The following is a 25,129-nucleotide window of genomic DNA, read 5'->3' on the forward strand; positions in this document are numbered from 1 at the left end:
TCTGCAACCCCAATCCATAACAGTGAAGGGCAAAAAGTCCGGAACAGAGGAGTAACGACAAATTACCCCAAGACAACACCATCAAGGAGAGTCATATCCCCTGGAAAGAGCTAAAGGCCGAAGTACAGCCAAGAGACCCCGACTCAGAGGACTGCAAAGGAGTCAGACACCCCAAGCAATGTATAGGGATAAGAGTAAGAATAGGCCCCCACACTGGAATAACCAGGGTGCAGGGATGTAGAAGTACACATGAATTCACCGTCCAAGTACCAGCAAGGAAGGGGTGGAACAGTAAAACAGAATGAAGCATCCCCCCAGAGAGGAAGTGAAGAGGACACTCGCAGAAGACAAAGCCACCCGGAGGGAGGCGAGTGCAAAAAAATCCCAAGCTGAAGGTCCTCGCAGAATGGGGAGGAAGGGCGGGCCGTGAAGGAATCTGCGGCTAGAATCGTCTCTACCAGATACATCGTTACCGAAGGTAAGTAACTTGTACATCTGATAGAGACTACTAGCCACAGATTCCTTAACCTAGAATAGATACTCTAGCCATACGCAGAGGGGAGGAAGGCCTGCGAGAGAACCTCACAAACTTGGAAGAAACACAGGGCCCCAACAGGGGATGTGTCATGGGGACAGGAAGGACAGCCCAGCCCCCACCAAGCAGAAGTAAGCAAGAACAAGGCGAAGGAAAGGCCCAAGCCAACCCGAGGTGCAAAGGATATCTGCCAGAAAACCCCGGAGGGACAGACAGCGCCAAAGGAGTACCAAGGAAGAAAAGAACCACCCCAAACTCCAAGGAGAAGAGGGGGAAATGGAGGCCGAGCCCGTCGCAGGAGAACACACACACAGCGAAGGGGACAGCTGAACGGGCATCCGCCACAGGCAGCAGACAAGACAGGAACGGCCCCACAGCCAAGAAGCACAGGCGTGATAAGAAAGACACAGTAGCGCAAAGTTCCAGCAGAACAAGGGGCAGGAGCACAAAGGTCCAAGCAAAGGCCCACAGCGGCAGACCATAACGACCAGGCGTGCACAGCCGGCAGCTGGCAAATACCATGAAGCAGTGCGCCCAGAAAAAGCTAAGCGCAGGACGAATACATAGGCCAGGGAACCCCAGAACAAGCCCCTAAGCCGGCTCAGGGGCTTGTTCTAAGCCGTCAACCAGAACACAGGAGCATACGAGGAGTATCCTAGTCCCCCGGAACACAAAGCAAGGGGCCGGACAACACGACGCCGTAGACGGCATGCCAAAGTCGGTCTGGCGATTTAGTGGATACTGCGAGTGACAGAACCTGGAGCAGCGCAAGCCGCGACAAGACAGAAGAAAAAAAAAAGACTGCACTAAGCGGCATACAGTGACGCCAGGAAAGACGAGGAACCTGAAAAGGTGTACACACCCTCCCAGCTGAGGACAGAGCTACACAATAGCTACAAGTACCCCACCTAGGGGATGGCACGTCCCGAAACAAAACATGGGAACACCTCTTAGGGAAAAACCCCGCAGTAGAGGACAAGAACATAACGGACCAGCGGGTAGTACCACAGACGGCTTACCAATCAGCCGAAAAATATACAGATGGCCCCACCTATGGACCTATACCGCTTCACCAACAGCCAAAACACACACCACAAGGCCAAAGGGCTGTACCAGCAGCCAACAGTACAGAGGGGCCAACTTAAGGACCCTGTAGGCATACCAAGCCACACAGAACACTAGGCCCAAAGAAAAAGGTGGGATAAACGTCTCCCATAAAGCACCTGAGGACCGACAAGCCAAAGCTTACGGAGGGGGAGGAGGACGGAGCCCCGCAAGGAGCCGTTGAATGGCGGAGTCCGCGTGGGTGTTAAACAAAAGAACCCCATCAAAAGGCAGGTCAACAAGACGCTCTCTAATACTCTACGGAAAAAAGCCATCTGGCAAATCATGGCGGCGGAGAGCCACATAACTTGCCATAGCACGACTGTGAGAATCAGAAACATCCAAGGCTGAACTGAGAATAAATGCAGATAACTCCCGACCATCCACTACATGGTGCCGAAAATCAGCACAGAGACCCTCCTGTGAGGAGCAAGACAAAAGGGACTCCGCGGAGTCCCACAGGCTGGAGGTAGCCCTGGCCAACACACAGAGTGTGTTGAGCGCTCTCAAAGCAGCACTAGTGGAAGCGAAGATGTTATGCCCCCAGGAATCCAACCACCGGGCCTCCCGTGACGGAGGGAGCAACTCTGAAGGCAAGGAGGCCCTGGGTAGAAGGGTGGAAAGAAAGGCAGACTGGATCGTGCGGAGCAAGATGGTGGCAGTGGAGGAGCGGCTGAGGCACTGGATCTCCTGTGGCATTACGCCCCAGGCCCCCAGAAGAGAGTTGTGGAGTGAAGCTTCAAATGGAAGAAGCAGCTCCCTTCCACCAGAGCCCTGGTGGAGAACTTCCAACAAATGGTCCAAAGGGAATGGGTGACCGGGTTGCCCATGTGCAAAATGCCAGCGGCTGTGGAAATGGCCCGGACAAAGGCTACACTCGCCTCCGTAGGGCGTTGCGGGGGAGAAAGCAACTACTCCGTGGACGACGGCTGTAAACTAAGCCGCCCATCCCCGAGTCCAGCTGGTGGGAGAAACGGCCAGCCCCTGTAGGATGAAAGATCCATGGACGAGTGAGGGGCCTGAGGGGCCTCCGGAGAAGGCAGAGAAGCCTGCAGGACCACCAACAGCGAGTTGTGGAAGAGAGGGTCCGGAGGTTGTGGCCGCGGAGACGGCGAACAGCCCTCCCTGGAAAATGCTGGGGAAAAAGCAACAACGCAGCGTCCAGTCTCTGGTGAAGAGGAGACAAGGAGATGACAAACATCCGGGGAGGAAGGGACCTCCGGAGACGAGTCGAGGACCCGACGCCGGGATGGAGCAGTAGAGTTTGCCATAGGCACCGGTGCGTTCTTGATCGGCGCCGAAGCGGCAGTCATGGGCGCCGAGTCGACCTCTACCACCACGTGCGTCCTAGGAGAATGGGGCAGGGTCGGAGCCGGGGCGGCAATCAATGGTGCCGAAAAGCCACCGACTCGGCCTCCAACGAGTCAGCCGCCTCGGTAGAGGACCGGGAGACACTCTGGGAGGCGCCCCGGACCCCGGCCATGACCCGCGGCGCCGCCAGGGCTGGGGAGGAAAGCCGCTGGCGCCGGAACGGCGTTGGCTCGGACTCCGGTAAGGCAGCCGCCTGCCCAGAGGACCGAGGGGGACTCGGGGACGAACCGTGAGTTTTCGGCCAGGCAGGGATGCCGTGGGTTAAAGAGGGGAACCCCGGAGCCCCGCACCTGGACGACACCACACCCCCAGAACCTGAAGCCGAACTCGTCGGCACCGAGGAGGAAGCCGCTGGCGACTCTGCGGAAGGCCCCGCGCATGGCAAGGGATCCGCGGACGTCTCAGGAAGAGGAGGGGGGCCCAAAGAAGCCTGCAGAGCCGTAGCGTAGACCTTCATTTGGGCCCTAGTCGCCCCGACGCCAGGAAACGGCGAATAGGGTGGCCACAGCCGAGGGCGCATGTCCCGAGGGGAACTCGCGCCCTCTGCAGAACGAGGACAAGGCCTCGGTGACAAGCTGAAAGACTTACCGGCGGGCGAACGATGCCCCTGGGGCCTCGGTGAAGGACGATGCCGCAGTTGGAATCAGCGGTTTCTGGACCCTTCCGAGGTAAGGGATGGACGCGGAGACGAGACCGATCTGGACAAGCCGACCAAAAGCAATTTAATCAGGCGCTCCCGCCGGGACATCGGCTTGAGATGGTGACAGGCGCTGCAGTCAGTAGAATCATGCTGCTCGCCCAAACACCACATACAGATAGGGTGAGGGTCCGGTGTGGACATGTGACGCGTACAACAAGTACACGTCTTCAAAACCCGAAGGCATTTGCACACTGTTCCTCAACGCAAAAGCGTTAAAAGAAGGACTGAAAACAGGACAAGGGACACAATCCGGATCCAAGGAAACTGACGTCAGCACGCCGGGGTGGGGCTTATGTGACCTCGCTGACATCAAGTCCGCGGACGACGTCAGAGTGGAGTCACGTGGTACCGCCCCCGGCGCGCAGAGATGCTGTGGCAAAGATTTTTCAAGATCCAGTCTCACGCCTGAGGATAATTCTACGTTAAGGAATCTGCGGCTAGTAGTCTCTATCAGATAAGAAATTTAATATACAAGTGTTAAGCTATATTGTACAACTAAACAGGCAAGCTAAAAGTGTAGTCACCTTGCAGACAACAGGGTCATGATTTGAATTGTGCAGCAGGCGCAGTAGTACCGGGCCCAAACTTTGTCAGGACGCCTCGAAACACATAATATTGCTATTTTTGACTACTAAACAGGCAGTCACAATTGCAGTTATCTTGCAGTTAAAAGGGACTTGAGTTGAATGGGGCAGCAGGTACAGAGGCTCTGGGGCCAAAAGCTACAGGGACCCCACAAAACCCAGATTATTGCTAAAGTTTACGACTAAATAAGACAGGCACAAGTGCATTTATCTAGCAGACAATATGGTCATGATTTGAATGGTGCAGCAGGTGTAGTGCCACTGGAGCCAAAACTCCTCTAAACACATATTTTGGTATTACATTAATTCTATTATTTCCCGTCTTCATTTTTCAAAACTTTGCTATTACTTACCCGCACTATACCACTAGTAACAGCACAATATATTGCCTTTTTGTACATACACGTTATAACACTTTTACAGAGTTTCTGTAACTTATATTGTACAACTACTCAGCAAGCTACAACTTACAACAAAAAACAGCTTATTATTAATCACATAAGCAAAACCGAATGCATTTACAATGCTAGCTTTTATATTGCAGTCGATTTTTCCTATTTTTTTGTAGTCTCTACCTACTTGCAGTTTGTAATGGGAACAGGAATGAAACCCTCTGGCGAATCCAGAAAACCTATACAATTTCATTTCCGAATTCAGCTAGGGGTCATATATGCAGAGCGTTCATGTTTTTCTCAAAGACGCTAATCATTAAAATAAAAAATAATAAAACTAAGCAGGAAAATATATATATAGTTGACGTTTTCATCTGTCATTTTTGGCCTTAAAAGCGGGTTTACAAAAGTAACAAGCAAGTTACTTACCTTTGGTAACAATACATCTGTAAAAAACATTAGTTAGTGATAGATTCCTTACCTTAGAATTACCTCCAGGCGTCCGACTGGATCCGGAAAGTTTTCGTTAGCAGTACCCCTACGCGTCGGAAGGTGGCGTTGTGCGGCTCCGCGTACGTCGTTGGCGTCGTGGTCGCCGAGATGACGTTGCGGCAGCTACTTAGACGCCACCCTCGCGCGCTGACGTCAGTTCTGTACACGACTTTCCACGCCAGGAATGCAGAGCCATGCAAGATACTGACTGTGAGAAGTTGGCCTGATATATGATGCTCACTAATTCTAGTGATCACCTTGTATCAGTCCAAACAACCCCTTATGGTGATTGGTTGTAAGTCAACCTGATAGACCAGCTATCCTAGTAGCGTGGACAAAAGCAGTCTTTAGGCTAAACTCTTTTGGCATGTGAAGCCAGCTGTTTTACCACAATATAACCCCTTGAATACCAGATGAAAGGACACCACACAGGTTGTTATGAAAATAAAAGGATATTTATTAACGAACATACACCTCTGAACTCTTTATGAGGTCAGAGGGCTAAGCACATGACAATACTACAAAAGAAATACGAGTTCGCACAATATTTACACAAGTGCCTTAGGGGCACGACAAACCATATACTCAAAACAATGGAATGCGAGGAAGGAAAATACTGTAAGGAGATCCAGAGGCTGGAGGATCGTTGGGACTACGCTACGAACTAGGTAAGTAAGGAGCAGGAGGCCCACGGGACTCACGTGCGGAGTGGAAACTCTCACGCGGGATGCGTACCAACGTCTATGGATGCTACAGTTTACAAAGTTACGGATTCCGGACGAACCTGGCTGGATGGAGGGAAAACAACAGTGGACCTGGACACTAGGATAGTGAACACAGACTTCAGCACCTAGAAGCTTTAGTTACCTAACCCACAGGCTGCGGGTGCATAGGGTTGAAGTAGTGTCGGGTTTGCTGCGTTGATCCCGGTGATGCCTGAAACAAGAAGTTGCTGGCAGGCAGCCAGATGGAGGAGTCCGGTGGTTCCAAGGATGGAACTAGGAAGAAGGAAGTCCTGAAAAGGAAGGGGACAGAGTCTTGGTCACTAGCCAGTGACGGTGCTGGAACCAGGAGGGAACCAGATGCTGTCGCCGCGTTCAGGTGAAGGAAGGGTCGCTTCTCTCTGTAGCTGCGCGGACCAGGAGCTGTTCTTCACGACCAGGCTGGAGGCACAAGCTGTCCCACGTAGTCTGCTGCTGTTGGCGGTGTCGGATCGTCGATCTGGACAACAGGCCTTGGCTAATGCAAGCCACGCGGTGGAACAAAGATGGCGTCTTGTGTGGACCAGGAGGGTCCAGGGTGCTTCTCTTTCACAAGGAAGCAAGGGCCAGTCTGGGGGACCAGACTAGCAGTGTCGAAATCTTTGGGTCGTCGTCTCAGAGGTCACAAGCCAGCCGGCAAGTGACCAGACAACAGGAAGGGCAGCAACCAGGCAAAAGGGCCCCACGCAGATCACAGGGATGCTGGGGGGCTGGTCTTTGGTGCAGGAGCTGCGTCGGTGTGGTGCTTCTCAGTCCCCAATGCACTTACTCGAGGGGCCCTCGGGGGTCGTGCTGGAAGCGCTGTGCAGGTTTCTTCTAGATGGCCGTCTCCACGTTGCTCGTCGCACCCACGGGTCCCAGCTGTGCTGTGGATGTGGGTAGAGGTCAGAGAGGTCTGGAGGTCCGGGTCTTGTCGAGCTGGGTCGTCGGATTCCGGGATGGAAGGACTTTGCCGCAAACCGCACAGGAGCTTGATGGTGCCTGCGAAGCAGGATGGTCACTCCCTGACCATAGGGGAGATTCTTCAGTCTTCTGGTGTCCAGGAGGTCGAAGGTCAAGAGTTCTTCGTGGAAGTTGTCAAGAGTAATCTAACTTGGAATGGGACCAGCTCCTACCTTTATTCAGCTAAAGGGGGCTGCACTACGACTAGGTCCCTCCCCTGGGTGGGACCAGGAAGGGGGGTGGCTACACCCCCTATCCTTTGTCCAGTTTCCCGCCAGAGCTGGGGCTGGAGTGCCCCAGCAACTGGTTGGAACCGGTGTATGCACAGGGCACCTTGTGTGCCCCAGGCATGTCTCATTCCTTTCAGCCTTGGCCTACCTAATACACAAAATCCTGTCTGGGGTGGTGCAAGCACCTCCCAAGGCAGGAAACCCTTTGTCTGAGCCTCCCTTGCTGGAAGGACTCCCAGCAGCAGGAGGTCAGACTTGTGTCTGTGGTGGCAGCATCCATTTTGTGATGCTGAGGCTCGAGTTAACTTTAACCGGGGTTTACAGTTACATACATGTCGTGTCCCTCTAGAAGGGTGGAATGCTAACCCCGTCGCCAGAATTGGCGAGGGGTTAGTATTCCAATTCGTATGACACCTTACTCGACATGTTTTGATAATGCTATGCCAAAGTTAGCATTTAACGGCGAGGATTATAATGCACTTAAGAGTATATCGTATAGCGTTATCATGGAACAGCTATAAGGATTTGGTTCCGCAAGCTGCAAACGGGCTCAGCTCATGCTAGAGCACCATTTCACATAATTCCAAGCACTCTGCCTTCAGGATTGATAAGGCCTCCCATAGGAGTGACTGATAGGAATATATGTGTCCATTTTAGGGTTAGATATAGGAATACTATATCTAAGGCAAAGGGTGTTTACACCACCTTGCCCCAGCTGTCGTGCAGCCAGTTGTGTCAGATTTAGGTGGCCAGCCAGGGGTGGCATAATACATGCTGCAGCCCCTGGTAGGCCCTGGGTACACCTATGCCCTGGATACCTAAGGTATACTGTACAGGGACTGATAAGGTGGCCCAGTACCAATTGGTAAATGCACCTAGGGTACATGCTTGTCAATTTAGAGAGAGAACAGCTAGGCTGTGGGTCTGATTAGCAGGCCCACAGCCAGGGAAAGTCGTAAACCAGTGAAGCAAAAAGCAAAAATCTGGGGTGGCCATGGGATTGCAGACCTGTAGGAAGGTAGATCCCTGACTATGGTTGCCCCCAACTTTTTGCCTGGTGTTTTGCTGGTTTTCTGACTTAGTTGACCTGGGACCCTGCTATTCAGGGCCCCAGGCCTACTGCTCTCTCTGTAAAATGGATTCCATGTACCTTAGGTACATATCTAAATTGGATACTGAGTCACCTTATCAGTCCCTGTACAGTGTACCTTAGGTACCCAGGGCATAGGTGTACCCAGGGCCTACCAGGGGCTGCAGCATGTATTATGCCACCCCTGGCTGGCCATCCAAATCTGACACAACTGGCTGCTTGACAGCTGGGGCAAGGTGGTGTAATCACCCTTTGCTTTAGATATAGTATACCTATATCTAACCCTAAAATGGACACACAGATCTCCTATCAGTCACTCCTATGGCAGGCCTTAACAATCCTGAAGGCAGAGTGCTTGGAATCGTGTGAGATGGTGCTCTGGCATGAGCTGAGCCTGTCTGCGGCTTTCGGGATCTATCCCTTAGCCGTTTCCACGATATCGCATACCATATACTCTTAAGTGCATTATAATCCTCGCGGTTATATGCCAACTCTGGTATCGCTTTATCAAAACATGTCGAGTAAGGTGTCATACGAATTGGAATACTAACCCCTCGCCAATTCTGGCGACGGGGTTAGCATTCCACCCTTCTAGAGGGACACGACATGTATGTAACCCCTAACCCCGGTTAAAGTCAAACAGAGCCTCAGCTCCACAAAATGGATGCTGCCACCGAGACACAAGTCTGCCCTCCTGCTGCTGGGAGTCCTCCCAGAGCAGGAGATAAGGACAGAGGGTTTCCTGCCAGGGGCGGTGCCAGCACCGTCCCAGACAGGGTTTTGTGTATTGTAGGTAGGCAGGGCTTTAGAGGAAGGTGACTGCACGTGGCACCCCGGTGCTCACTGTGCATAGGCTGGCTGGAACCAGTTCCAGGGTCACTCCAGACCCTGTGCTGGGGAAAAGCCCGCCAAGGAAGTGGGTGTAACCACCCCCCTCCTAGTCCCACCCCTAGGGCAGGACTTAGTCGCGTGCCAGCCCCTTTTTACAGGATAAAGGTAGGAACTGGCCCCCTTCCAAATCAGATCATCTTTGAATCCTGAAACTACTTTCCACGAAAGGAACTCAAGACTTCTTCCTAAGATTTCTCCCTTGTGACTAAGGAGTAGTCACCCTGCATCCGCAGGCACCATCTTAAGAACACTGCGGCCTGCTGCAAGTCTCTCCTCCGGATCAAGACTGCCCAGCTCGACGAGAACCGGCTTCCCTGGCACCTCTGACCTCTACCTACATCATCAGTCACGCTGAGATTCGTGGGTGTGACGAGACCTCGAGGGACCGGCCATCTTCAAGACTGCACGACTTCTTTCCAGCAAGCCCGCCGAGTAATTTCCTGGTGAGTGCTTTGGGGTCCGAGAAGCCCCGACCCTGAGCAGCTCCAGCACCGAAGTACAGCCTCCCAGCATCTCCACGATCTGCGTGGGGCCCTTCTGCTTTTTGCTGCTCACCGCGTTGTTTGGCTACTAGCCCGCTGGCTTGTGGCCTTCTGAACGACGCCCGACGACATTTCTGCTGCTGGTCTGGTTGCTCCAGGCTGGCCCTTGCTCCCTTCCAAAAGAGGAGCCCCCCGTACCCTCCTGGTCCACTCAAGACGCCATTTTGAGTCCACCGCGTGGGCTTGAATTAGCCAAGGCTTGTTGCCCAATCCTGGGTAACTTCGACGCCGACAGCTTCATCCATCGTGGGACAGCTCGCCTCTCCATCCTGGTCGCCGACAACGCCTCCTGGTCCGTGAGATCTGCAGAGCCAGCGTCGCCCACTCACCTAGTCGAGGTGACTTCGCCCGGTGCCATCCTGGTGCCCACTTAATCACTGGCTAGTGATTCAAGAACTTGGTCCCCTCTGCTTTCAGGTTTTCTTCTTCCTTGATCCAGGCTTGGATCCATCAAACTTTTCTTCACTGGTCGCCTGCCAGCAACTTCCTTCTTCCAGGCTCCTGGTCCGGCAACGAGATTCCCGACGTCTTTTCAGACCTATGCAGCTGCAGCCCCTGGGCTAGGTAACTTCGGCACTTCGGTGTCCCAGCATAGCCTCACTATCCTAGGGTCAGGATCCACTGTCGTTTTCTTCCTACCAGGTCGGGTTCGCCCGTGAACACTAACTTTGCCTTTACTAGCTTCCATAGACTTTGTCCCGCATCCCGCGTGAGAGTGCACACTCTGCACCCGAGTCCCCTAGGCCTCCTAGAAGTAATCTAACGATCCTATAGTCAAGTCCTAGCGATTCCAAAGCCTATTAGTACTGTACTTACCTGCTAGTAATTTCGCATTCCACTTTTTAAGTATATGGTTTTTCGTGCCCCTCGGGCATTTGTGTATAACGTGCTAACTTAAGTATTTTCGTAAGAGTTTTGTTGTGTGCCTAGCACCCTGTCCTCATAAAGAGTACAGGGTTGTTGTGATTCTAATAAATACACTGTTTATTTTCATAACACTTGTGTGGTGTCCTTTCACTGGGTGTTCAAGGGGTAATGTGATGGTAAAACAGCTGGCTTAACACGCCCTCTAGAGTCTTAGCCTTAGACTGCTCGTATCCATGCTACTAGGATAGCTGGTCTATAAGGTTGACTTACAACCAATCATCAATAAGGGTTGTTTGGACTGATATATAGTGATCACTAGAATAGTGAACACTGCACATCAGGCCAACTTCTCACAAGACCCCACTCTCCTACACTGACCACTGGTGCATTGAAACTAGGGCCCTGAAAGGGATGACCTTAACCCTAGAAATCAGTTCGCAAACAGGGAAGATGGGTGGAGCAGTAAGGAATCTATCACTAACTAATGTTTCTTACAGATATATAGTTACCGAAGGTAAGTACCATGTTCATCTGAAAGAAACACGTAGTGATAGGTTTCTTACCTTAGAATAGATACCCCAGCAATACCAACCCGGGTGGTGGGTCTGCGAACGAATATCACACCAGGAAGTGCCGGAGAACAGACCGGCCATAAAAGCAGTTTCTCCGCACTTGGCTGTCCAGGCAATAGTGCTTAGTAAAAGTGTGCAACGAGGCCCACGTAGCTGCCTGACGGATGTCTTGTAAGGGGACACCACATCCCAACGCTGTAGTGGCAGCCGTCGCCTTGGTGGAATGGGCCCGCAGCCCCACGGGAGGCTCCTTTTTCGCCAGAGAATAACAGGCTTTAATACACAAGACGACCCATCGGGAGATAGTCCGCTTGCACACGGCCTGGCCTTTCTTGGCGCCAACATAGCCAACAAAGAGCTGGTCATCCACCCGGAACTGTTGTGTGCGGTTCAGGTAAAATGAGAGCGCACGTTTTGGGTCCAGAAGGTGGAGCCTCTCTTCCTCTCTGGAAGGATACGGAGGCGGAAGGAAGGTGGGTGGGCAAAGTGATGGTCTGCCCGATGTGAAAGGCAGTGACAACCTTTGGGAGAAAGGATGAACGTGTTCTGAGCACAACTTTGTCAGGATGGACAGATAGAAAAGGAGGTTTACAAGAAAGAGCCTGGAGTTCACTCACTCTCCTGGCAGAGGTGGTAGCAACAAGGAAAGCAGTCTTTAAAGTCAGCAGTCGAAGATGACAGTTGTGAAGAGGCTCAAAGGGAGCGCACATTAAATATGTAAGAACCAGGTTCAAGTCCCACTGTGGCATTGCGAAAGAAATAGGAGGGAAAAGATGAGTAATGCCTTTGAGGAATCTATTTACAACAGGGGACTTGAAAAGAGAGGGCCGCTCAGGTAGCCTGAGAAAGGCCGAAATAGCAGAAAGGTAGCCCTTGATAGTGCCCAGAGAAGAGCCTTGCTGGGCCAGAGAAAAAAGGAACAGAAGAACTTCTGAAAGAGGGGCAGAAAGGGGATCCACGGCCTTTGCTGTGTACCATGCCACAAATTTATTCCACCTGCAGGAGTATACCAACTTAGTGGAAGGACGCCTGGCTGCCAGAATGACATCACAGACTTCAGGAAGCAAGTCAAAAGTAATCAACTGCCACCGCTCAATCTCCACGCAAAGAGGTGGAGACTGGACAGGTTAGGGTGGCGGACCGTTCCTTGCTGCTGCGACAGAAGATCCTTCCGAAGAGGCAGCCGGATCGGGGGAATCGATCGTCATACCGAGTAGCTCCAGATACCAAACTCTTCGAGCCCAGCCGGGGCCATAAGAATGACTTGGGCCCGTCGCACATGAACTTCAGCACTCTGGGCAGAAGTTGTATAGGCAGAAAGGCGTACAACAGACCGCAACTCCACATGCGACGAATAGCACCGCCTAGCGAGTGCCGCCTTGGAAATTCCAACACGCAATATTGCTGACATTGAGCGTTCTCTTCGGTGGCGAACAGATCTAACCAAGGCTATCCCCACTGTCGAACGAGACCTTGCACCACGTCTGAGTGAATACGCCATTCGTGATCCATCATGCACCTGCGGCTGAGTTCGTCCGCCCTGGCGTTCAGTGAACCTGCCAGGTGTTGAAGCACCAGGGAAATGCCCTGCTGTTCCCCAGGAGGGACGCATCCGTCACTACTGTGTGCTACGGCTGGGAAAGGGAGAGGGATCTGCCACTGACCCAATCGCGGTCCCTGAGCCACCACTGCAGCTGTCTCGCAGTGCCATCCGAGATCAGGACGTGGTCGGACAGGTTGCCCCGATGCTGTGCCCACTAGAACTTCAGGTCCCACAGCAGAACCCGCATCCGCCACCTGGCGTGATGTACCAGCAGGATGCAGGAGGCCATCAGCCCCAGGAGATGCAGGGTAATTCTGACCGAAATCCGGGATAAAGGCTGAAAGAGTGGAATCAGAGACTGAATATCCCGAACCCGCTGTTCAGGAGGATAAACCCGAAACTGCGCTGAGTCCAGAACCGCTCCGATGAAGAGGAGCTTCTGAGAGGGACTCAGGTGTGACTTCGGCACATTGATGGAGAACCCCAGCAAGTGCAGGAGGTCGGCCGTAGTCTGGAGGTGGGAGACGACTGTCTGGGGCGAGAGTGTTGAGTCGAGGATGATTCCCAGGTTGCGTGCGTGGTCGGTGGGTATCGGGGCTGCCCCCAGTGCCGCCGGCCACCAGGAGTCGTCCCAGGCTGAAGGGTTCGAGCAGAGGATGAGGACCTCCGTCTTCCGGAGGAAGCCGTTGATGTCCCTGAGGTCCAAGATAGGGCGCAGGCCCCCTTTGCCCTTCTTGGGAACCAGAAAGTAGTGGGAATAACAACCACATTCTACTTCTGGCCCAGGAACACGTTCGATGGCCCCCTGGCCAAGAGGGACGTAACTTCCTCTACGCAGAAGTTGCACGTGATCGCCCGACAATGAGGTGGTACTGCGGTGGCATAGCTGGTGGGGTCGCCTCCAAGGGGAGGGAGTAGCCCCTTCGGACGATTTGCAGCACCCACCTGTACGAAGTGATGGAACGCCAGTGGAGTAGGTGATGGCGAACCCTGCCTCCTACTGGCGTGGAATGGGCCTGAAAGCTCGGAGTAGGAAGGCTTTGAGGCGGATGCTGCGGGAGCTGATGTGGACTGACCGGCTCTCTGACCCCCTGCTCCACCACGGCGGGCCTGTGGCTGAACAAACGTGTGGGGGCGCCCCTTCCTTGGCCACAAAAGGAACAAAAAGCAGAAGTTTGCTGGTGCTGGCCCGACAGGCCCAAGGACTTGGCCGTAGCACTGGAGTCCTTGAAACACTCAAGCGCGCTATCTGCTTTGTCGCCAAAGAGGCGACGACCATCAAAGGGCATATCCATGAGTGTGTTCTGGACATCCCCTGAAAAATTGGCAGACCTCAGCCAGGCGTGGTGACGAATCATCACCGTCGTTGAAATCGCTCTGCCTAGCGAGTCCGTGGTGTCAAGTCCACATCGCGTCTCGTCCCTCAGCAAGAGCCTGGGCAAGCCGTGTCTGGGCCTCCTCCGGACACTGGGGCAACACGTCCGCCACCGTATCCCACAGAGAGTGGGTGTAACGGCCCAAAAGGCATGCGCTGTTAATGGACCGCATTCCTAGGCTGACTGAGGAGAACAGTTTCTTGCCAAACTGATCTAGCCTTTTGGATGCCCAATCCGGGGGAGCGGTCGGGAATGCTGTCTGGGACTTAGAGGCCTGGATAACCAGACTCACAGGGGTGGGGTGGGTGGACAGAAAGCAGGGGTCGCCTGGAGCTGGGTGGTGGCATCGGGCCACGTTCCGATCCACAGGGGGCACTGTGGGGGGCTTGGACCAAGTGCCCAACAGAACGTCAGTGAGGGCCTCATTAAACGGCAGCAGAGGCTCCGAAGAGCTTACTGGCGGTTGAAGCACCTCGGTGAGGAGGTTAGTCCTCACTGCCGCTGCAGGGAGCTCAAGTGCCAAGGCCTTGGCCGCCCTGTGCAACACCACAGCATAAGTAGCCCCCTCCTCCGTAGCCACGGAAGGAGGAGAGAGAAAACCACTGTCAGGCGAAGTATCTAGACCACTAGCATCCTCCAGATCATCTGCCCAGTCCTGACTTAACTGGCACTGTTGTGCCAGAGGGTCCTAAGACCCCTCCCAGTCCTCCCCTTCATCCGTGTCCTGATAAACAGGCATAAATGACGGAGCCGGGTCATAGGCGAAGGGCTCTCCCATCGACGCCAGAGATGGAGCAGCTCCGACGCCGGACCCGGACTGACACCAGGGGCAGGGTCGTCTGAGGACGGCGCCGGGACTGTGGGGGTCGGCGCCAGTGGAGGAGTCGTAAGGTCAACTGGCGTTGGATCCTACGGGGTCCTGCGGCGTCGGGACCGAAGTCGTCGACGGCACCAGGGCCGAAGCCGCCGCATGTTAGGACCCCCAGTCGGACCCGGGGGCCTGAAGGCGCTCCGGCAGGCAGGAATAGAGTCCTCATGGCCATGAGGAAGTCTCTAAGCACGCCTGGAGTCGCATTGAGTCCAGGGACCGACCGGAGGGTGTGGGATCGGATGCGACCCGAACTCTCGGCCGAGTCGCGCGGCCGGCGAGGGGAGTCAGAAGAGCGATGTCGCTTCTTCGACTTCCTTTTGCCAATGCCTCGACTTACCTGAGTTTCCGACGAACGGTGATGACTGCGGCTCCGCGACGGGTCCCTCGACTTCCTCCTCGACCAGGACTTCGAACAGCGCGGAGCCGACTGCCGGATCTCGAGGAGTTTACGGAACCGCTCCCGCCTAGCTTTCGAAGTCAAGGCCTGGCAGTCGGGGCACGACTTGTCATCGTGGTCGGCCCCCAAACAGTAGAGACACCGGTGGTGGGGGTCGGTAACAGACATCAGTCGGTGACAGACGGCACACGGCTTGAAACCGGGCATCCCTACTGGCACCAGGAGTCGAGTCGACTCGAAAAAGATAGTCAAAAAGACCAAAAAGTTTGTCAAAAAATGACTAAAGGTACGTGCTCTTCCCAGATCTGCGCTTCCTGGCATGGTAAAAAGAAGAACTGACGTCAGCGCGTGAGGGCGGCGACTAAGTACTCAAAAGAGGAAGAGAGGCTCCACCGTCTGGACCCAAAACGTGCGCTCTCTTTTTACCTAGACCGCACATGCCAGTTCCGGGTGGACGACCAACTCTTTGTTGGCTACGTGGGCGCTAAGAAGGGACGGGCGGTGCACAAGGGGACCATTTCTCGGTGGGTCGTTTTGTGCATCAAGGTCTGTTATTCCTTGGCTAAAATGGAGCCTCCTGTTGGGCTGCGCGCCTATTCCACTCGGGCCACGGCAGCTACCACTGCCCTGGGAATGGGTGCCCCTTTGTAGGACATTTGTCAGGCAGGTATGTGGGCCTTGCTGCACACATTTGCTAAGCATAACTGCCTGGACAGCTAAATCCGGAGAGACAGCTTCTTTGGCCGTTCTGTTCTCCAGGACTTCCTAGTGTGATTTAGGTTCGCAGGCCCACCACCGGGGTTGGTATTGCTGGGGTATCTGTTTGAAGGTAAGGAATCTAAGCCAAGTTACTTACCTTTGGTAATGATATATCGGTAAGAAACATTAGTTAGTGTTAGATTCCTTACCGCCCCACCCATCCTCCCCGTTCTGCGAACCGATATCTAGGGTTAAGGTATTTCCCTTTGGGGGCCCTAGTTTCATGGCACCGTTGTCGGTTTCTTGCATGGCTCTGTGTTCCTGGCTTGGAAAGCTATGTACAGAACTGACGTCCGCACGCGAGGGCGGTGTCTAAATACTCCAGCGACGTCATCCCGGCGATCACGACGACGGACACGGAGCCGCAGACGATGCCTACTGACGCGCAGGAGTACTGCTGATGAAAACTTTCCGGATCCAGTCTGACGCCTGGGGATATTCGAAGGTAAGGAATCTAACACTAACGTGTTTCTTTCAGATATCGCATGTTGCTGATAATCCTGAGAGGGGAAGTTTCAGAATCTGAGGGAAACCACAAATATCCAACCACCCAGCTTTCCCACACTTCTCCCAATAAAAATAGTATCCCACTCATCCAACATTTTCTAATGCCTTTCTAAAAGCAACATAAACTTTAACATTAATAGTTTCTCTCACGTTTTTTATGTGTAACAACTTTTCTGGACAAAACTAAATCTTTCTGTAGATTTCTCACTGTAGATTCCTCACCTTATGAATATCCTCCAGAAACGTTTCCCTCAACAATGGCTGTCCAGCGTTATCAGTGGTCTTCTATTTTCTTCAACCACGAATTTCCCCACCCAGATTGTGAAGTAATTGTGACACAGAAGGCACAGAATGTAGGGCTAGTCAGTTCCTAGTACTTTTTCTACACCCTACTGAGTTGTGTGGTGAGGAATAGAAAAAGCTATATGAGTGACAACAAAAGTAAACAATACATTGCATAACTGGGATCCTATAAACAACAGAACTAACTCATAAGAAGGGAGGAAGGATGGAGAGGAATTTGTGGCAAGGTATAATAGCCACAACAAATTTATTACCAAAGGTAACATATTTTCTTATCTGTTGATGTAGATATTCAGCTTAAAGAATTTTCTGGATTCACATGATGTGCATTATTCCAACATCTAGTGGTTAGTTCCAGAATTCTCCTTTTAAACTTTTGTCCTTCTACTCTTTTTGTTTTTAGGTCGAGCCTAGCGCTGCTCTGCGAGGCATGCTGTATCTGGTATGTGTGGGTGAAAAACCTCCCATCTCCCCAATTGGCTTCTGCTACTGCTCTTCAGTAATGCCTGCTTTGGTTTGGTGGATATAGTAAATTATTCTGCCTTTTGCTGTTTTGGACCCTCCCAAGCCACTGCCCCTGTTACTGTGGCAGTACTCTGTTTTCAATAGTTTGTTCCTGCACACTCTTTTCATTTCTATTCGCTCAGCTTCATGAATGCATTGATAATCCCGTCTGTCTGCCTGCTTGTGGCTTTCCCCCGCTCACCTCGCGTTCGGAGCCCTTCCCCACCCTCCAAGAACACACACAGCTGTGGGTGTCTCACGGTAGAGAGACCTCGCACTGCGAATCCTCCTCCAGCACCATTACTTCCCCACTGCCTACCTCTGTTTACTTCGACAGTGCGGCATGTACAGGCGGTTAACCCTTTCTTTCCCTATTTCCTTTGTCCTTGTGTTCAGCTCTGTTAAACCTTAGTGCACGCCCTGGCCAATGTTTTGCAATAGATGTCTCTTCACTCACTCTCTCTCCTCTATCTAGCCTCTTTACCCCTCCCAATACAGCCAGACGGTCCTCACACTCCACCCTATGCCACGCCACTCCAAGCAGTGATACTCAAGGGAATGTCATTCTAGGTAGCGCCACTCTGCTCTACGCAATGCCACTCCAAGCAATGACACTCAAGGCAACACCACTCTACACAGCCCCACTCCACTCAAGAGATGCTGGAGGCTGTAGCTTCTTGTAGCCCGAACATCTCTGGAGTGCACAAACAAGACTTGGGAACGACAAGGGTAGGTCCCAGCTGGTCCGATGAGGGATACTGGCCTCAAAAGTGCCGAGAGGACAAGTCAGGCCTCAAGGGAGTTGCAGAACCACCACCTGTGTTGCTGATCCTTTCCAAGTCTGTGGGACATCAGGAGCAGCAGACCGGTCAGATCCATTGTGGTGCCTGCAAATGCACGGGAGTGACTCCTTCACTCCAAGGGAGATTACTCCAGGTGTTCTTGTTGCCCACAGGTCTGTTGAAGATCTTGGAAGAAGCATAGACAACGAATCAAACTTGCAAAACAGCTAGACCAGGAGGACCAGGAGTCGTCCTTGATGAAGTCTCAGTTCCAGTTTAAGTCCAGCGAAGTCCAAGTGTCCAGTCAGTCGAAGAACGACATGGTTTCAGACTTGTGTCTTGTCCCATGACAAATCCGAGGACCCACCTACAGGTAAACCATTAAATACACTAGGAAAGGGGTTAGGACGCTCAGGGGTCCCTTCCAGACGAAGCGATGGACAGAGGGGAGGATACTTCCATGTCCTTTGTCCAGTTTCGTGCCAGAGCGGGATCCAAAGGCTCCCAGAGCTGGTTCAAACTGGAGTATTCAAGGAGGGCCCCAAAATTTGCCCTTAAAAGCAGTCTGGTGGCGCTGGAAAGCGCCCCCACCCCAGCCCAATTCACAAAGTCCTGTCTGTGGAGGTGGCCACACCTCCCTGCGACAGGAAACCTATTGTTCTACCTTCCCCTGTTCGAGCTTGGCTAAGCAGCAGGAGGGTAGAATCATGCATGTGGTCGGCAGCAGCACTAGCTTGCTGTCGGACCCTGAAAGGCTGTAACCGGGAGTACAGTGTCAGAACTCTAAGCTTATCAAACTGTAGTTGCTTACCAATTCTTGCACGGGAACAGAGATACTTGGTCCCAAATCCCTCTTAGCAATGCCAGCAGGTCTTTTCTCAGAACCCGCTGATCATTACCTCGGGGGACGGGGGAATTGATTAAAATAAACAAAGAAGAGACTGGTCCAGAGTCGGTTTCCGCTGCCTGCTACTGCTGGCGTCGTCTGTTCTTTAGCGGAACCTAGGAATTAATACACCATTAATTTCAATCTTACTCTACACTGAAGTTAGACCAACTCTACTTTTAAATCTCACCCACCCTGGATCTCCTGGACTGAAGCTCCTCTTCCGCCTTTATTGAGTTATTTCTTCCTCATCAGTTAGTTGTACTAAAGAGAAAGAATAGAGTTTTTTATTCTACAAGTCAGTTATCACTACTACCTCAACCATTTATTTAATGCACGTGCACTTACTTCACTAACTAGATGAGTTCTCCTTTAGTAGTTTTCTGTAAGTCTCTCTTTTTCTTTTTACTGCTTCCTAATGTCTTGCTTCCTTAAAGTCTTTCCTCCAGAAATATCGGCACTCTTGTAATTTCCAGGTAAGTATTTACATAGTTGCAAGTTAATACTGTAGCTATCAGCTATAAACAATTGGTCTTTTTTCCACAGTTCGCTAATTTTATTCTCTGTCTCTTGTTATCACTAGGAGCCCCTACGATTCTACAGTTGCTTGGGCTGGTAAGTATGCCTTTTTACATATAATCCTTATTGTTACTTAGCTTCAGCTTCTTGCTGTTCTCCTCCGCTCAATGCCGTCGAGTTTTCTCACTCAATTCAACTGTCGGTAATTTCGGGAACATACGAGTCTTAACTCGCGCTAGATTCTGGACGTCGAACTTCCTCTAGTAAACAGTCTATTCGTCTCTCCGAACTCAACAGGGTCAGGGAATAACCTTCGTGACTAAAACCCTAAGAACAAGAGCGCTACTTCAACACGTCTTCTCAAGTTGAAAAACTTGGTGAAGTGCGCGGTTCCAAAGGCGCTCGCGCAGCACCTTAATTTTCCTGCAGCTGCGGCGCAGAAACTAGACCGCCGACCTGCATGGTGACTCTGGCGGCCATCTTATGTTTCCATCGCCGGACCAACCCAGTCCACATGTTTACACCAGAGGATAACCTAACCGTCTGGGGCAATACTGTACTGCAAATAATGGAACCCGGTCTAGAGGTCCTGACATACAGGGTGGTACCCCAAGGGAGCCCCCCAGAACATGGGATACTACTTACAACTTTTGAATCAGTTTTGGGGTATATTCCAAAATGTTTGAAACCAAACATGACGGGGTTGGTGCAGCCACTATATAGTTAGACATATCGCAATCACTGATGTCCACTAAATTTATTAAAATGGCTGACCGCTCTTACAAAGCCTGGAGAATCGCCTTCGGGTGTGTAGGGGGGTCCTGCTCATACAGGGGCACCCTCACTCTTGTAACCAACCACCCTGCATTCAGGGCTGAAAGGCCTGCCGGAATGGTGACTTATAGGCTTTAAGTGTAGTGCCCTCAGATATAAGGAAACATATCTGCTGTGAGAGGTGCAAGCACCAACTCACACAGGCTGCAATGACAAGCCTGTAGTTACTGTTTGAGCAGTCTCTCATGGGAGGCACAATACATGCTGCAGCCGATGGTGTACCTATGCCCTGGGTACCTTACAACCATATACAAAGGTACACCAGTAGCCAATTGTGGAGGTTCAGAAGTACTTACCATAGTCAATTTAGGGAGGAAGCACAGTGAATGGGGTCCTGATTAGCAGGATCCCATTTTAAAAAAAAAACAGACTGACACCAGCAAAAAGTGGGGCTAACCATGAAAGCAGATCCTACTTTCCTACAATCCTCTTTGGCACAATTGATGTAAAAGGTCAATGCTCTTCTGGGGAGAACAAACATGTAAACATTATACAATTTGACCTGACGAGGTCCATCGGTCATGTGCCGCACCAGAACACATTTTTCCAGACCATGAGAGAAGCCTGGCTGCCAAAATGACATCAACCTGCTCCGTAGCAAGGTCAAAGGTGTTTAGCTGTTGCTGCTCAATCTCCAAGCAAGAAGGTGGAGATTGAGAAGGCCCGAGTGCAAGATCCTGCTCTGTAGCTGCTACAGCAGAATGGAGGACAGATGCTCATGCCCAGAAGCTCTGGCTACAATACTCTGCATGCCTAATCCCGGGCTAATACAATGACGTGGCTCTGGTCGTTCCTGATTTTCTTCATAACTCGGGGCATGAGAGATCTGCAGCAAGGCATACAAGAGTCCAAATGCCACCATAGGTGTAATGAGTCTCCGAGAGACTGCAGACATTACAAGTTCTCTGCGAAAAGATCGAGCCAAGGTTCTCCCCGTGTGAGGAAGAGACCTTGTGCCACCTCTGGATGTAACTACCTCTCATGATGGTTCAAATTTCCCCCCAGATGGCTCACCATCAGGAAGATTCCTTGATGGTCCAGCCATTTCCAGAGGAGCAGAGCCTCCTGGCACAGGGTCCACGACCCCACCATGCCTTGTGTGTTGCAATACCACATGGTAGTGGTACACCAACCTTCCCTTGACGGAAGGCTTAACACCAAACGGATAGCTCTCAGCTGCAGAAGATTGATGTGGAGCCAGGCCTCTCCCAGGCAGCCACCCCAACCCAGAAAGGATTCATCCATCATCACTGCCAGCTTTGGGTGGGGTAGGAAGAGGGGTCTGCCACTGACCGAATTGCGGTTGAGGAACCACTAGTGCACGTCTTTTTCAGTCTCCTCTGAGATCTAAACATGGTTGTAGAGATCCCCTTGATGTTGGGCCAAATGAGACTTCAGACTCCACTACAGGGCACGCAGATGCCACCTGGCATGCTTGACCAGTGGGAAACAGCCTTTATTTCGCAGTGCCTTTACAATATGATTCAAACCACGAAATTGTCTTTGCAATTCATTCATTCACCCTGCAAGTTGTTAGAACAACTTGCCTTAAGTGAAGCGTTGTTGGATTAATGTTGGACGTTAAGTTCAAAAGATTCCTGAATGTTGCACAGACTGGAGTTGGAATAGTAAATTATACTGCTTAACTCCAACGCTTCCACTAAGGCAAATCGTTGTAACAACTTTTGGGGTTAATGGAATGCGTTGTAAAGGCCCGTTCAGAGTTCGGGTCACGTTGTAAAGGGATGCAGAAAACATACCTGCGTGGTTCCGACATACACCCTTGACCAGCAGGATGCAGGAGGCCATTAGTGGAAATCAATCCCAGTAGCCTCAGAGTTGACCTCACGAAAATCCAAGAGAGAGGTTGAAAGATCAGGATCATAGCCTGCATGGCTCTCCATTCTGAGGAAAATCTGAAGAACCGACCCGTCCAACATGATGTTTTGCCATTGGTGGAGGTGATGGCTGATCCTGCCACCAATTGGCCGCCCATGACCTTGACGCGCTGGACTAGAAGGGTTTGGAGGATGAGCTTGCAGGAGGGTGGCAGACTGACCCGACCTCTGGCAGCCCAAGCCACGGGGTCAGATCAAGCTGTAGCCACAGAGGTTGCTGAACTTGCATGGCCCTGTGGCTGGAGCAGCTGAAAGCATCTTCTGTAGCCACGAATGGGGTGAAAAGCAGAATGGAGAAGTGTGGCTGTAGCCAGTGAGTCCTTAAAGCGCCTCCGGGCAGTGTCTGCTTTGTCTTTGAAGAGACAGTGCCATCAAAGGGCATGTCCATGAAGGAAGTCTGGACATCCCCAGAAAAGCCAGAAGTTCTCAGTCAGGCGGTGCGTCGAACAGCCACAGCCGATGACATCGCTCAGCCTAGTGAGTCGGTCATGTCAAGCTCACAATGAATGGCAAACTTTATTGCATCTCTCCTGTCTGATACTGCTTGGGAGAAGATGGCCCGGGCCTCTTCTGGTACCAGTGGCAGCACTTGTGCAACTGTTTGCCACAGGGAGTGGGAGTAACAGCCCAACAGGCATGCGGTGTTCACAGACCGCAATGCAAGGCTGGCTGAAGAAAACATTTCCTTACCCCAACTATGGAGCCTCTTGGATTACTTATTCAGGGTGCAGAAGGGAACGCACCTTGTGAGGTACACGCCTGGACCACCAAGCTCTCTGGCGTAGGGTGTTTGGTGAGGAAATTTAGGTTGCCCGGTGCAGGGTGATGTCAGTGGGCGATTATCCAATTCACAGGAGCTCCTGTGCTGGGTATGGATCAGGTTCACAGAAGGACATTGTAGGAAAGTGCCCCTTTTTGCATGGTTACTCCTCACTTTTTGCATGACATCTATGCAACCTAACTTGATGTGCCCTGGGTCCCTGCCAATCAGGTTCCCAGGGCTTGTGTTCTTTCCCAAGACTGTACCTTTGTACCCACAATTGGCACATATCTGGCCACAGGTAAGCCCCTTGTAAGAGGTACCATGGTTACCATAGACACTGTGACCAGGGAAGGCCTCTAAGGGCTGCAGCATCCAGTTGTGTCACCCTTAGAGGTCCTGAACCTAAACACCCACACACTGCCATTGCAGACTGCATGTTGTGGTGCAGAGAAAAGTCGACATGGCACACATCCCTGTGCCATGCCTGCAACCCACTGTCTGAGGCCTAGGTAAAGAGTATATTGTCGGGGAGATAGTCATTACAAACGCCACAGCTCTATAACGGCTTTACTAAAAACTGAGAAGTTTAGCAGCAAACTTCTCAGCACATTAAATACACACTGATGCCAGTGTTGGATTTAATGAAACATGCACTCTGAGGGCATCTTAGAGATGCCCCCAGAAAATAGACCAGACCTGGTGTGGTTCCTGAATGGCTGCCTGCCATTTGCCACCACCAGACATGTTTTCTGGACCCCTGGGTCTCCGCTCTCTGGGTCAAGAAACAAAGCCCATCCTGGGCAGAGGTGTCATGCCTCCTCCCCCAGGATAGGCTTGGTCCAGGAGAGGGCAAGCTTCAAAGGTCTGCTGCCTTTGGAAGCTGTCCCTGTCTTTTGCTGGCCCCAGCAACTGGCTCCCACCGGTTCTGGCCCCCACGTTGGTTAGGAAAATCGGTGGGAAAACCAAGCTAAGAGAAATATGGCCACCTTTGCCGACACCACACCTCAGGTGGGGGAGGCGAGGTGAAGTAGACATCTCAGTCCCCTCCATCTTGAAGATGCGGGACTCAGTCAATTAGAGAGAGGCTCATGCCCCTTCCCACTGGAGGGTGGCATAAAAGAGGGTGTGCCACCCCAAGGAAGGGAACCATTGGTCCTGATCTGCACACCCCTTTTAACACCCCTAAATTTAGTATTTAGGGGCAACCCTGAAACTTGACTTCTCAGATTGAAGGAAGAAAGAAAATGGACCGAAGAGCCATGCTGACCCAGAAAGAAGAAGACACCAACTCCTTTTGCCCCAGCCCTACCGGACAGTTCTGTCTACGACCTGCCTACAGCAAGAATACCAGCGAGTCCAGCAGCCAGCAACCCCCAGAGCCCAGAGGACCTGTCCTGCAACCATCTTACAGACTCTGTCTCCCGTGAGCTCCAGATTTGCTCAAGCAAAGACTCACCCACAGAATCTGGATTCCGGCAACTCTACGATTCTGCAACACTCTGCACCCTACGCCCACGGTCCGAGTTTGAGTGGCCCAACACCACAAGGAGGTCTCCCCAGCGATCCTGACCTGGAATCTGGTGATCCATCAAGTTTCGAGTTGACACCGGCAGGCTCAACCTGAAGGGTCCCCTCAACCGCGACCGGAGCTGGTAAGAAAACTTGATGACAGAAGGCACTCTTGCACCCCACTGCCTTGGGTGGCCCAACCAACGGTGTCACACAAGTTACTACTTGTGTAACGATATATCTGTAAGAGACATTAGTTAGTGATAGATTCCTTACCTTAGAATATCCCCAGGTGTCAGACTGGATCCGGAAAGTTTTGCTTAGCAGTACCCCTGCACGTCAGTAGGTGGCGTCCTGCGGCTCCGTGTCCAAGATGACGTCACAGAGACTACTTAGGCGCCACCCATGCAGGCTGACATCAGTTCTGTACACGACTTTCCGCGCCAGGATCGCAGAGCCATGCAAGATACTGACCATTGGTGCATAAAACTAGGGCCCTGAAAGGGATTACCTTAATCCTAGTAATCAGTTCGCAGAACGGGGAGGATGGGTGAGGCGGTAAGGAATCTATCACTAACTAATGTCTCTTACAGATATAGTGTTAC

General features: G+C 52.0%; 1 protein-coding gene across 2 annotated transcripts in view; it reads right to left on the reverse strand.

The window, feature by feature from the left end:
* Nucleotides 1-25,129, reverse strand: part of UBR2 (ubiquitin protein ligase E3 component n-recognin 2) — a 1,610,484-nt gene that overhangs the window by 61,981 nt on the left and 1,523,374 nt on the right. The window lies entirely within an intron of this gene.

This window comes from Lissotriton helveticus, chromosome 6, assembly GCF_964261635.1.
Source record: "Lissotriton helveticus chromosome 6, aLisHel1.1, whole genome shotgun sequence".
NCBI classification, from domain to species: Eukaryota; Metazoa; Chordata; class Amphibia; order Caudata; family Salamandridae; genus Lissotriton; species Lissotriton helveticus.